This window comes from Pelobates fuscus, chromosome 13 (assembly GCF_036172605.1).
Source record: "Pelobates fuscus isolate aPelFus1 chromosome 13, aPelFus1.pri, whole genome shotgun sequence".
Taxonomy (NCBI): domain Eukaryota; kingdom Metazoa; phylum Chordata; class Amphibia; order Anura; family Pelobatidae; genus Pelobates; species Pelobates fuscus.
In genome coordinates, this window is record NC_086329.1 from 67911014 (window position 1) to 67925683 (window position 14670).

The 14670-nt window shown below is 38.4% G+C and overlaps 1 protein-coding gene across 1 annotated transcript in view; it reads right to left on the reverse strand.

Annotated features, from left to right (window-relative positions):
* Nucleotides 1-4058, reverse strand: part of LOC134582596 (serine protease inhibitor A6-like) — a 97311-nt gene extending 93253 nt beyond the window's left edge. The window contains exon 1 of the mRNA XM_063439265.1: nt 3997-4058. The gene's annotated coding sequence lies outside the window, so the exon portion shown is untranslated. The remainder of the gene's footprint in view (nt 1-3996) is intronic.
* Between the last annotated feature and the right edge of the window lie 10612 nt (nt 4059-14670).

Here is a 14670-nt window from a genome sequence, read left to right on the forward strand (position 1 = left end):
TTCCTTGCTCTCCTGCTCGACCTCATCAAAGAAAGAGGAAGAGCCTGCTTAGGGGTTTTATACTACTGTTGCTTTGTTCTGATTGGTTGTTTTGAAAAGTTCTGTTAACTGTTTCTTTGCTGCTGGAGGTTTCAGTAAAGAAGGTAAAGCAAATATTCGCCTCCAGTCTTTAATAAAATGTAGATTATTCCCTCACCGAGGCTAGAATAATCCCTAATTGTTATAGACAACAAATTAGGCAGCAATATGCAATGTCAATCTGCCGTTGCTAAGGCCAGTAAGGTTTTGTCATGTATAAATAGGGGCATAAATTCTTGAGATGAAAATATAATTTTGCCTCTTTATAAAATCACATCACACCTTAAATATGCTGTGCAATTTTGGGCACCTGTTCTAAAGAAAGATATCATGGCACTAGAAAAAGTGCAGAGACGAGCTACAAAATTGATAAATGTAATGGAGCATGTTATGAAGAAAGGTTACAAAATTGAAATCTCTTTAGTTTGGAAAAACGGTGCCTGAGAGGGGATATGATAACATTATACAAATATATTCGGGGCCAGTACAAACCATTTTCTGGAAATCTATTCATAAACATGGCTATACATAGGACATGAGGTCACACATTTAGGCTGCAAGAAAAGATTTAATCTAAGGCAAAGAAAAGTTTTTTTTACAGTAAGAGCAATAAGGATATGGAATTCTCTGCCTGAAGAGGTGGTTTTGTCAGAGTCCATACAGATGTATACTTGCAAAAACATAACATACAGGGATATAATTTCTAATTAGTGGGGTAATAGCTGCTTGATCCAAGGAGACATCTGACTGCTATTTTGGGGTCAAGAAGGAATTTTGTTCCTAGTTTGTTGCAAAATTGGAAGCGCTTCAGACTGGGTTTTTTTGCCTTCTTTTGGATCAACAGCAAAAACATATGTGAGGAAGACTGAACTTGATGGACCCAAGTCTCTTTTCAGCTATATAACTATGTAACTATGTCTGAAAATTAAACTGAGCCAGGGCTGCAGACACCTTCGCGGAAAATGATCTGTGGTAATCATAAAATGATGTACCACCATATTTATGCCCCAGGTCCACCAACTTATGTAAATATAGGTCAAACTCCTCTCTGCGTTGCGGATAAACTGAGCACACCAAGTCCCTATTAATCCTAAAAGTGGGGTAGTGGCCTTTCGGTGACCGGTAAAGCAAAAGACAGCATAGGAGTCAGAGGGGAGGCCCTCTCTATACCACTATGTGAGGCGACTATGTGTTGGCTGTTTGGGCGTGAGTACCACCGAATATGAGGATGGTCATTGGCCTCGCGGGACCACTAAGACTTGGCAAGAAAGCCAGAAAAATCAACTGTGGTTGAACCCTATCAGCCAGTAGACCAAGTCTCACAGTAGTAGGTAGTGCCGGATGGGGAGGGAAAAGTATAACGACCAATGGGTACACCTACCTGTAGTTTATCGGATGAATAGGGTAGGAAAGCGTACATGACTTTCAGTGATACTTCCGAGAGTAAATAGTCAATACCTACAAGTGAAAATAGGGCATTCGGCAGTAAGCATACGAACGGCTCCAAAAGAGGAAAAAAGTCATATAACTGCCAAACGCACCAGTAAAAGAACTACTATTACATATTGTTGTGAGAAACATGAGTATAGTTTGTGCGTGCAAACTAATTGCCGAACAGGTGAGTATAATCCCACGAAAGACAAGTATATGAACCGATAGAATATAGTGGGCAACTACCGAACTGTTGTTCGTATGAAGGTTTAAACAAAAGATTGTACGAAAGTATACGAACAGAGGTAAGTATGTGAGATAGAGTTGGCCCGTGATGACGCTGTGTGCCTGAGATGGGGTCAACCAACTCACTGTTACAGTAGCTTCTCGACCGTGCGTTAGTGCCCGGAGGAGAGGGGAAAAATCCCGGCGGTAGGAGAACCTTAAACCAGGAACAGCAGACACTCTGAAGGAAGGTAAGGTCTCCATAAAGAACAGAAGCAAGATGGCGGTCTGCTGCAGCCAGAAATCCAGGTATGCAAATTGCAAGACCATCAATGATAATGAGGAGGGGTCTGGCGATCTTTAAAAAGGGAAATCATGCCCCTCCCACAACTACAGGCCCAGCCTTATATGCGTGTGTGTGTGTGTGTGTATAAAATAAGCTATATAAATAATGAAAAATCACTGCAAGTATCCCCTCTCCGAAAATTACATTTTATGTAAATTGTAACTAGTAATAATACGTGGGTGTAATGGAGCTTCCTGTACCCTGGTTGGGTACCTCCGCTGACGGATGCTTCTAGTGCTTACCGAGGGCTCCAAACACTTCTCCAGACACCATAAGTACTGCAGACCCCACGAACCGCCGCAGCTTGGTTGGGGTCTTGCCATCTCCCACCCGCCCTGGACCTACGACAAGGCTCCAGGTTCCAGTGGATCAACCTCTCTTCCTCCAGAGAGAAGCAGGATCAGCTCTTACAATAGCTAGTGATTATCCAAGGGAGTATAGTGACTATAGCAATCCCTTGTTGCAGTTTCCCACAATAAGAGACAAGACTCTAGATTGAGGGTAAAATACGAACTGAAGATTTTTTGTGGCACATTGCCTATTATGCAGTTTTCCCCACAAGGTTATCACCCAGGTGGACCTTGTGGGGCACAGGGACACAGGAACAACAAGCCAATAAAACATAGTTTTACATTCAGTCACTCCCATACAGTGTACAGAATCCCTCCCCTCTGCCTGTGATGTAATTAACGAAGACAATGGACTAACTCAATTAACTCTAAGCAGAAAAAACATCCATTTTTGTCTGAAAAACACCACATATCCCCACAAATGTCACATCCACAGATAGCCCTGATCTGGGTGAACAACATATCCAAAAATCACCCAGATTAGAGCAGTAGTTCAGGAAATTCCTGGAAGTCTCTTTTGACCCACCGTGCACATGGTCCATTGCCCAAAACAATTCTATACACTCGACAACAAAACACCGCTGGCCGTTCGACAATTTAAGATGGCCACCACCATGTGTTCGAATCTGTTCCAGTTAAAAGTCCAAGGGGCAGAAACAGTACTTTTGAACATGGGTTATCACAAGGCCCATAGTCCCAGGCCCCTCCAGAAAGCAGTGGTGAGGTAATTTTCGCCACAGTGGGTAAGTTTTTTGTAATAACATTCAAGCCAAAAGACCATGTGTATAATTTACAACCTAGATCATTCAACATTATACCTTCTATGTGCTATCAGCCTGTCCAGTACACTTCAGTTTAGTCATACTTCATTGTTTAGTCAATATTCCACTCTGCAGATCATGTTCTAAAAAGTGGTGCAAAAATGTAAAAGGAGAGGAGTCACAAATGTCTGCTGGTTCGACTGGCTTCTATAGTGATTGCTCAACTTTTAGTACTTTAGACCACTGTTTAGAACAGAACAATTGGATAAATCTCCTACAATCTGAATGTTTGATATACATTATATCTAACTCTTCACATTGATAGTCAAGTAAGACTAGTAATATTTATATAATTATAAATAATGTAAAGTTTTGTTACGGTATATACTTATACAAGGTTAAATATTTATATTTGTTAGTAGTGCAACAAATTATGTACAGTCATATGGCTACATTTACAATGCAAACAATAATTCTACTTAATTGATAACAAAATTTGAATACCGTTAAATAAGGCAGTTGTCTTTCTCTGCTCTCAGGTTAGTTTGTTTTTTGTAGCCATGAGGATTTATATAATTAGTGGAGATACTTACTAATCATGCTTACCAATCAACAAATGTCATCATGACCTGACCAGACTGAACTGACCCAAGCATCCAGACAAATTCAAGGATTTTTCTTCTAATCAATAATGTTGGAAGCGCTTCAGTTTGTATTATACAAAGATAGGGACAATCAGCATAACATTTTATTACACAACCTACAAAATTCAGATCAAAGCATAAAAAAAATGTAGTTTACTGACCTGAAATCCAGTGTCTTGTGAAGCTCCTGGCACTGACTTACATGCCCCCTCCAACATCACAGGGGCCTCATGCAGTCCAATCACATTGGCCAATTTCACCAGCTCAGAACACATGCACAATATTGATCAGCTGAAAAAAGAATGATCCCACCTCCATTCCCCTCTCTCTCAATCTGACTTATGTTGTGCATCTCTGAATTTACCCCAGGAAGTGCCTACATTTCTACTTAACACTTGCCCCATTGCCCCATTAATTATCCCCTTTTATCCCATTCCCTCACACCATATCAGGATACTCTTCCCTTGCATTGCACCATACTTGTCACACGTCTTCAAATTCAGTTGTTCCCACTTCCCTTAAATATGCTACTGTAATTTTCATATCTCAGCTCCATGAGCTGACTGTTGCATCTATGTACCATCCTATTTTCTTTTTACCTCATAGCTTCTTGAACAACTTGTGTGCAACTCTGAGCATTTTTTTCTACTCAAACACTCTCCAAGATCCTTTGCAATCAAGCTTCCTCCTACCTGTATTTTACTGAAATTGCTCCAGTGACTAATGATCTAATTACAGCTAAATCCAAAGGCTACCACTCTACTAATTATTCTATTATTATTAATATCATTGGCATTTGTATACCGCCAACATATTATGTAGCACTTTTGCAATATTTTAAAAGTGAGAGATTTAAAAATAAATAAGACCATTAAAAAAATTTTACAGGAACGATAGGTTGAAGAGGACCCTGCTCAAACGAGCTTACAGTCTATAGTGGGATATAAAACACAATAGGACAGGAGATAGCATTAAAAAGGGTGGGAGTAAGGCAGAACTGTAGGAGAGAGTATAGTGCTGCCCTTTAGGTGAGAGCAAGAGACCGGTTTTAAGGCACTTCTTAAAAGATTGAAGACCAGGGTCTGGTGGCAGGCAGGCAGGCTATTCCATAGGAATAGAGCCGACTGTGAGAAGTCCTGTAAGTGTGATTTTGCTGTATCTGTCCGAGCAGCGGACAGGAGAGTCATGAGACCGAGGAGGGGCATACCTATGAATCAGTGAAGAGATGTAGGAGGGGCCACAATTGTTCAATGCTTTATAGGTATGGAATTGACTCCTATAGGATACAGGAAGCCAATGTAAGGAATGACAGAGTACTGAGGTGCGAGAGTACCAACTGGAGAGGAAAATCCGTCTAGCGGCAGCATTCATTACAGACTGTAGAGGGGCAATACGGCTTTTGGGCAGACCAATTAGGAGAGGGCTACAATAATCCATGCGAGAGAGTACTAGAGCATGGCCAATCTAGACTTCTAAGCTGACACACACTTCTTCTTCAAACCCTTCTTAGTGACACTATCCTTTCCTGGTTTTATCCTAGCTCACCCACAGCTAATAAACATGTGCTTTTCTGATAACCTCTCCTCCCCTTCTCTCAGTTGGAGTACTATGATACTTAGCCTTCTCCTGTTTTCTCTCTGTACTGCTTTTCCTAGCAAACTTGTTCCTTTGGATTCCAATACCTCCTAAATGTCGATAACACCCAGATAGCCTATTCCTCTCCCGATCTCGCTCTCACCCTTCTAGAACGTGCCACCACCCTCTGTCTCTCTTCTGTCTCCATCTCAATGGTGACTGGCAAAGTTTTAAGATGGTGGGGTGCAAGATTCCACCCACAGCATTTGAATCAAATCCTCTCTCTGGAAAAGCCATCTCCTCATGAAATATTAAACATAGAAACATAGAATGTGACGGCAGATCAAAACCATTCGGCCAATCTAGTCTACACAATTTTCTAAATACTTTCATTAGTCCCTGGCCTTATCTTATAGCTAGGATAGCCTTATGCCTATCCCACATATGCTTAAACTCCTTCACTGCGTTAACCTCTACCACTTCAGCTGGAAGGCTATTCCATGCATCCACTACCCTCTCAGTAAAGTAATACTTTCTGGTATTATTTTTAAACCTTTGTCCCTCTAATTTAAGACTATGTCCTCTTGTTGTGGTAGTTTTTCTTTTAAATATAAAAGAGGTCTCCTCCTTTACGGTGTTGATTCCATTTATGTATGTAAATGTTTCTATCAAAACCCCCTGTCTCATATTTCCTCCAAGCTATATATATTAAGATCCTTTAACCTTTCCTTGTAAGTTAAATCCTGTAATCCATGAACCAGTTTAGTAGCCCTTCTCTGAACTCTCTCTAAAGTATCAATATCCTTCTGGAGATACGGTCTCCAGTATTGCGTACAATACTCCAAGTAAGGTCTCACCAGTGTTCTGTACAATGGCATGAGCACTTCCCTCTTTCTACTGCTAATACCTCTCCCTATACAACCGAGCATTCTGCTAGCATTTTCTGCTGCTCTATTAGATTTGTCTTGTCCCTCGTGGATCATTAACCAGGTTATATATCTTGGTATCATCAACAAAAAGACATGCCTTACCATCAAGACCTTCTGCAATATCACAAATATTAAAGAGAATGGGTCCAAGTACAAATCCCTGAGGTACCCCAATGGTAACAAGACCATGCTTCGAATAAGCTCCATTAACTACAACCCTCTGTTGCCTGTCACTCAGCCAATGCATTGCCCATTCAACAATATTGGAATCCAAACTTAAAGATTGCAGTTTATTGATAAGCCTTCTATGTGAGACAATGTCAAAAGCCTTACTGAAATCTAGGTAAGCAATGTCTACTGCACCACCCTGATCTATTATTTTAGTTACCCAATCAAAAAAATCAATAAGATTAGTTTGGCATGATCTCCCTGGAGTAAACCCATTTTGTCTCTGATCTTGAAATCCATGTGATTTTAGATGTTCAACAATCCTATCCTCTAACATGGTTTCCATTACTTTCCCCACTACTGAAGCAAGTCTTACTGGCCTATAGTTGCCCGACTCCTCCTGTGATGGACCACCTAGCACCCCGACCTGCTTCCGAGTACTTCCAAGCACTACACCAGACACCAGAACCGCATTCCCCACTTCCAGCATTACAGCTTGCCTGGGGTCTCGCTGTCCTCCACCCACCCTGAATCCAAGACCAGGATCCAGTTTCCTGTGGGCAGACCACTCCTACTCCAGAGAATGTAGCAGGCTGCTCTTACAAGAGCAAGTGATTTATAACCCAGAGGAGTATAGTGATATAGCAATCCCCAGAGCAGATACAGCTGTTCCCCCCCACACATGAGATGAGACTCTGTTGAGGGTAGGCAGGGACTCTTTTAATGGTAGCCACAACCGGCCTTATATGCAGGTCCCCATGCAAGGGGCACTCCCCCTGGATCTGAGAATAAACCACAGTAGAAACAAATACATAATTACATTGGCTGTCAGATCCAGGACACTTCCATACATACGATAATCCCTCCTCTGTGCTTGGGAGATAATTGGATCAGGAACTGTACTAATCCAATTATCTCCAAGCACAGAAAAACATGCAATACAACAACACCCCCAAAAGTACCCATAAAACACATGGAAACCCCACAAAAGTCATATCTCCAGATATTCCAGATCTGGGGGACCAACATATCCAAAAATCACCAAGATCGGTTCAGTGGTTCAGAATTTCCATGGTCAACTTCGGTAGTCTTTTACAGGTTTGCCTGCAGGGCCCATAGTCTGTGGGCAGGAGGCTGGCAAGCAGGCTCCTCCAGGAGCTCGTGGCAAACTCACGTGGGAAGGGGAGTTTGTCACATCTCCCTACTACCTTTCTTGTGTACGTGCACAACATTTGCTAACTTCCAATCTTCTAGGACTGCACCGGTCAACAGTGATTAATTAAATAAATCAGTTAATGGTTTTGCTAGTAACCCACTAAGCTTTTTTAATACATTTGGGTGTATTCTATCAGGCCCCGTTGACTTATTTGTCTTTACTTCTGACAGTTGAAATAGAGCCTCTTCCTTTGTAAACTCCCATTTAACAAATTACTAATTTGTCCTTTTTCCTAACTGAGGTCCCTTTCCTTCATTTTAATCTGTAAATACTGAAAAATATTATTTGAGGCAGTCAGCTAGACTTATGGAGAGAGAACGCTGGGAGAACATCGCAGGATGCTAACAGAGACTGGTATAGATCCATTCAGGAAATGTTCTTGTCTTTATTTTTAAGATATATATATTTATATACTTATACTTCTTCTTGGATAAAATTATTCCATACATTTCATCCATATTCAGTTATAGGCAGGGGCTCTCTCTCCATCTTTAATTGACATGAAAATTGTGTTTTTAATATTACCCATGTTGGAAGCTCCCTCTGTTTCCAGAATTTTAAAATGCATTTTTTTTTGCTGCTATGAAGATAGGAGTAGCTATATATTAATTTGTTTGTGACATTTTAGGCCAATCAAGAAAAAAAATCATATGAGCGGCCGTAAGAGTCTCTAATAGATTATATGTTAATTCCCAAAAAGGTTTTAATTTCTGACAGTTCCGAAATTTGAACCTCTATTTCAAGATCACTTTTCCAATTATTTATAATACTAATAACTGGATCTATTATAGATGGATCATCCTCATCCAAAATGGTACTTTTCATCAGAGTTCTAACATTACCTCCATATTTCATTAGACACTCCAATCCTATAATTTCGCTATCTTTTTTGCATATGAAATTACACAAATAGCTTTTAATTCGAAGATAGCAAAAAACGTCCTTTGGAGGAAGATGAAATTCAAGTGCTATTTCATGGAAAGCTTTCATATGAGGACCGTTTAAGATATCTGTTAAGACATTTATACCATTCTTTTCCCATGTAGATAAATTAATTTCTTCCATATTATATTCTAAAAGGCGTATATTGCTCTTAGATCTTATACTATAATCCCATGATAAATTACGTTCTGTCTTAAATCAGGACCAAAACTTTAGAATTTGGTAAGTAAAATAATGTTTCCCACCTTTTTAACCTATCCATGCCCAATTTTTTGTTTGGGATCTATCCACAATAATAGGGAAAGATCCAGTATTTCCAACATAAATATTTCAATATCATACCAAGAGTCTTAAGATTCTGTTTTATAACATTTAAAATATGTTTAAGGATAGCAGCATCATGATATTTTTTAAAATTAGGAATTTGTAATCCACCCTTATCTATAGTTTTATCTAATATCTCTTTATTTATTCTTGGCTTTTTCCCTTTAGATATATATTCAGAAAATAGTCTCTGTATTTTATGTAAGTGCGATCTATGTAAACATGTGGGTATCACCCCAAAAAGATAGTTCCAGATTGGAAGGACATAAGATTTTGTAACATTAATTCTTCCCAGCCATGAACGGTCCAATGGCTTCCAATCATTGAGCAATCTGGTAGTCAGATTCAACATTGTCTCCCAATCAACCTTTGATTAAATTCTTTGCCTCGGAAGTAAGAATTATACCTAAATACTCAATACTATCTGTTTCCCATGTAAAGGTGAACTCTCTCTCCAATATATCTATAGTGTCCTTATCTAAATTCCAGCTCATTATAATTGATTTAGATGTATTACGCTTATAGTTTGACATATTGCCACATATTTCTAATTCTTTAAGGAGACATTTCATAGAATTTTCAGGATCTGTTAGTGTCAATATAACATTGTCGGCATAAAGGTTTAATTTTGACTCTCTGTGGTCAAATTGAATTCCCTTAATGTTTTCATTCATTCTAATATATTGAGAAAGGGGCTCCAAAGTAAAGATATAAAGCATAGGGGAGAGAGGGCAGCCCTGCCTAGTTCCATTTTGAACCTTAAACCAAGAAGAAGTAATACCAGAGTCTATTATCCTGGTTGAGGGGTTGGTGTAGAGAGCAGATATTGCTTGGAGAATCCGGCCATTAAAGCCTCTATTAATGTTTGGAACATAAAGGACCAGCTTACTCTGTCGAATGCTTTATTCGCATCGAGTGAAAGTAAGGTAGTCTTGTCAGTCCTTCTATTAGTTAAATCAATCAGATCTACTACTCTACGAATATTGTCAGAGGGATATCTACCCATTACAAAACCTGTTTGGTCAGGATGGATTAGAGATGGGATTATAGATTTTAGTCTATCTGCTATAACGTCTGAATATAGTTTTATATCTGCATTGATAAGTGAAATGGGACGGTAATTTTCAATCATGGAGGGATCTTTATTATTCTTTAATATAGGTATTATATTTGCCTGAAGTAGTCCAGCTCCAATTTCGATGCTGGTTGAGAAAGAATTAAATAATTTTGCAAGATATTTACATATATCATCTTTCATAATGTTATAGAATATTCCAGGGAATCCATCTGGACCAGTGGTTTTATTTTTTTTATTCTTTTTATCTATGCCTCTCCCCACTTATTCCGTTATTGGTTGATTTTATGTCCCTAATTTGATCCTCTGTTAGAGTAGATAAACTACATTTCTGAAAAATATTCTTGGATTTCTGAATTTGTTTTGAGAGTTTTTAAATTATACATATTCTGATAATAAGAGCCAAAGGCCTCACCTATTTCTGATGGAGAATAAATAGTTTCTCCTTTATTTGATATTTTAAAGATTCTTTGAGTGTCAGTGCTTTTTTAATTTAGTCGTCAAGATTTTATCTGCTTTATTTCATTTGAGATAATAGGTCTGATTAAGCTTTGTTAGAGCATCCTTAACGTTATCTAATAATCTTTGATTTATTTCTTCTCTAATGCTATCAATTCGAGAGGCTAATTCTTCAGAATGATTTTCCTTGTTTTTCTCCTTCTCTGCTGAAAGGGCTATATATAGATCTGCTATGGCCAAGCCTTTTTCTCGTTTTACTCTAGTTCCCATTTGAATCAGATGGCCCATAGCCACACATTTATATGTACACAATATTTTTTCAAGTGAAATATCTGGGGTCATATTTTCATCAAAAAAGAGTTTTGTTATTTCTTTCATACATTTACAATTATCATCTGACTTGAGGAGGGTCTCATTATGTCTCCACGATGTGCGGGGCCTAATCTCCTAATGCCCAATAAATGGCATTATGGTCTGACCATGTTACTTCAATATGGCCAATCTTATTAATCTTTTGTAAAGATATAGGTCCACACAGGACCATATCTATCCGGGAGTATGAATTATGTACCCTCGACCAGTGTGTGAAATCTCTTTTATATGGGTGGAAAGTGCACCTATCATCGTGGAGACCATTCCTCTTAATAAATCTATTAAGGCTTAGTGCCTGTTTAGCTACGTCTCGTGATAGTTCAGAGCAACTTGGTAGCATTTTATCTAGGCTGGGTTCCATCACCATATTAAAATCTCCCTCCCAGATTACTGGTCCTTTTCTAAGTTTATCTATTGTCTCTCTGATTTTATTCAAGGTGCTTATCTGTTCTCCAGACGCAGCATATACATTTATTAAAGTCACTATTGTTTGATTTATACTGCATATAAGGATATTATATTTTGCATCTACATAATTTTCTTGGTATAATATTTCCACATCTAGTGTACTAGCTGCTAAAATAGAAGCTCCTCTTTTTCTCCCGTCTAGTCTTGAAGCGTTTGTTAAGACTTTATAACCCTGAAATTTCATTTTGTCCAGACCTTTTATTAACCAATGCATCTCTTGGATCATACATTTATATATTTTCTCTTTCCATAATAAATTAGTAAGAAGGGATCTTTTGTTATGAGAGTTTAATCCCTAACAGAGATAGAAATGTAACCATATCTCATATAAACCCCCCACGTCTCTTTCCCCCCTCTGCCCCTAAACCATACCATCATCTACATTGATCAGAATTATCAATTTTATTTTGCCATCAACATCAAACAATAAAAAACATTTAACATAGAAAGCCACATCTCAATATACCCAAGAGATATTGACTAATGCATTGACCCTCATTTTTCTACAATGCATAGTTGATAAAAAAAAACGGTCTAACGGCCTCTAAAAGGGAAGGCTTCCACCTTGGGGGACCCAATGTGAGATTCCTAAATAATAGGGAGGTATCAATAGTTTTTTATATATATATATATATATATATATATATATTTAATTTTTAGATATAAGATATAAAATAAAATTCAGGTTAAATTCTTTACAAAAGGATCTAACAAGGATCTAACAAAGGATCAAAAATGCTTATATTTTAACCCACCTTAATTCCTTATAATAACTCCAAATGTCTCTCCCTGCTCCAGAGATAAAAAAAAATAGTCTAGTGCTGATAGAGCAAATATTATTCAAAGCCAGAATGACATGGGGGGGGGGGGGCTAGATGTAGAGGGGGGAGGGATATTTAGCTTTAAGTGAATATGTATCTCTATTATTCCTATGTCCTCCTCAAAATATTATCCCAGTGACATCTCATATAGTGATTAATATAGTGCATATATTATTATCCATTTCAAAAGTATGTACCATATATAAATTATATTTATCTTATCATAGTACAAGTTTCAGATAGATTATCCTAAAATTATCCACTCAGACTGTGACATTCCAAAATAGCTTCAGACAGTTTTAAATGTGTTATAATTCTAAATGATAATGTGGAAAAATACCGTATTATTCCAGTGATAATACACAAGTTATTTCTATCAATTTAGTGCTAACCATAGATTTACTTTTAATACTTGTTTTCAATTTATAACTTTATATAATGAAATTTATTTGAAAATAAGTGAATATTCCATAATAAAAAATGATGTGTACATTAACACTTATTATTGTAATTTGAAACCATTGAGAAGGATAGAATACCATCCTGTGTTCCCCTCTACAGTTCTTCTCTGATTAATCTGTGTATCTTACCTTCCTCTTTACTTTTTAATATCTAGCTCCTATCCCTGTGTGTCATTTTTTGTTTCTCCAGCCATTCTTTGCCATGGTGTTTGAAGACCAATCTGGTGCCATCCTTATGCACAATCATGGTCGTAGGGAATCCCCAGCTATATTTAATGCTGTTTGTTCTCATTTCCTCTGCTTATTTTCTAAAGCTCCTAGCTGATCTAGTTGAATAGGAAAGATCCTGGAGAATTTTTAGATCTTTACATTTTTCAGGTTTTTGCTTTAAATCTGTAAAGGCCATCATTATTAATGATTTGGTTCTATATGATGAGAAGGCTATTATTACATATCTAGGAAGAGATTCAGATGGTTTATATAATCTATGGAATCTTTCCATCATTCGTTGAGAAGATTTGGCTGTAATACCCAGAGATTCAAAGAATTATAGCAGGAATTGCTCTAAGTTATCTGTGGTAATAGCTTCTGATATATTTCTAATTCTTACATTGTTTCTTTGAGAACGGTCCTCTAAATCTGTTATCCTATTTTGCACGACAAAAATAAAGAATTAAAAAAAAAAAAAAATTCTCTATCTTTCCTAGTTGCGATTTTAATTTTACTCTTGTCTATAATTGTATTTTGCAATTTGCTGCCAATACCTGCTAACCCAGTTAATTTACCATATAAAACCTATACTATAGTAGTATAAGACATATGCTGCTCAACCTTCATATTCACTAGAATCAGAGCAATAGACAGATAAGCTAGGTCACAAAAAGCGTATATACACATAAGTGCTTCCTTAATGGAGAAACCACCCCATTGCAACAAAATAAAGCAAAAAAAAAAAAAAAAATATATATATATATATATATATATATATATATATACATGTAGAAAGACCATTAGGCCTGAATTTGTGGGAGGAGTAAGTCCCCTACTTAAACACCCAGCCCCTACTCACCTCTGACGTTCGAGTTCAAGTGTTCCTTGTTCTACTTCCGGTTCGCGAGTCTTCACGTTTGCATCATTTCTGGTCCGGGCGTCTCGTGTATCAGCTGCACGGCTGAATCCTCCGTGCTACCGGCGGTCCTGCTGTATCCTCAGTGCTACCAGCGGTCCGGCAGAATCCTCCGTGCTATCGGCGGTCCTGCTTCCTAATCGTGAGTCCTCTCATTCCGGTCCCCTCCACATCGCTCGGTGGTTCAGCGGGGGGCCGGAACACTAATGACAGGGAAATCTTACCGGGGACCACCCACGCTCCCCTCACGCCAGCATCTAGTCGGTCTCTTTCAAACACCCGTCTGGGGGTTCCTACACCCCCCGCCCCCCCTCACCCCCTCATGGTCTTAAAATCCGTAAAACGTTATTTGATGCTAGGGGTATATATATTTAATTCCAAACTCATGCTGTTATAAGAGGCTATGCTTTTACTGTGTGGGGAAAGGAAGGCTTGCCAGTTTTTTCCATATTGTGCATAACATATGTATTACACAAACGTTCATTCATACTTTCCAGATATTTTGTGTATCGGTTCACAGACCTAGTTTACTGGGCTGACATCGCCACCTAGTGGTTTTTTATGGTACTTACTGTTTTATTTTGTATAACATGCAGCTTCCCTGCAATTAATTACTATTTACACAATATTATACCATGCCTTAAACGTGCAAATTAATCTCAGCCCTGTTCAAAAAAAAATAAAAAATTATCGTTGATCTCCACAGATCGCACTTTGCCATATATTACAGCTAAATTGCAATAAAAAAAACTGGGGTTCTGGGGCGGAGCCTAACCGCCGAGCTGGAAGGACATGCTGAACATCAGCTCCTGCCTGAACGCGACAAAAGCAAGGGTAATTACCCCGAAAATCGGCGCACCCACCAGCCGGAGGGCATGAGACGGAGTGGGGACACCCGG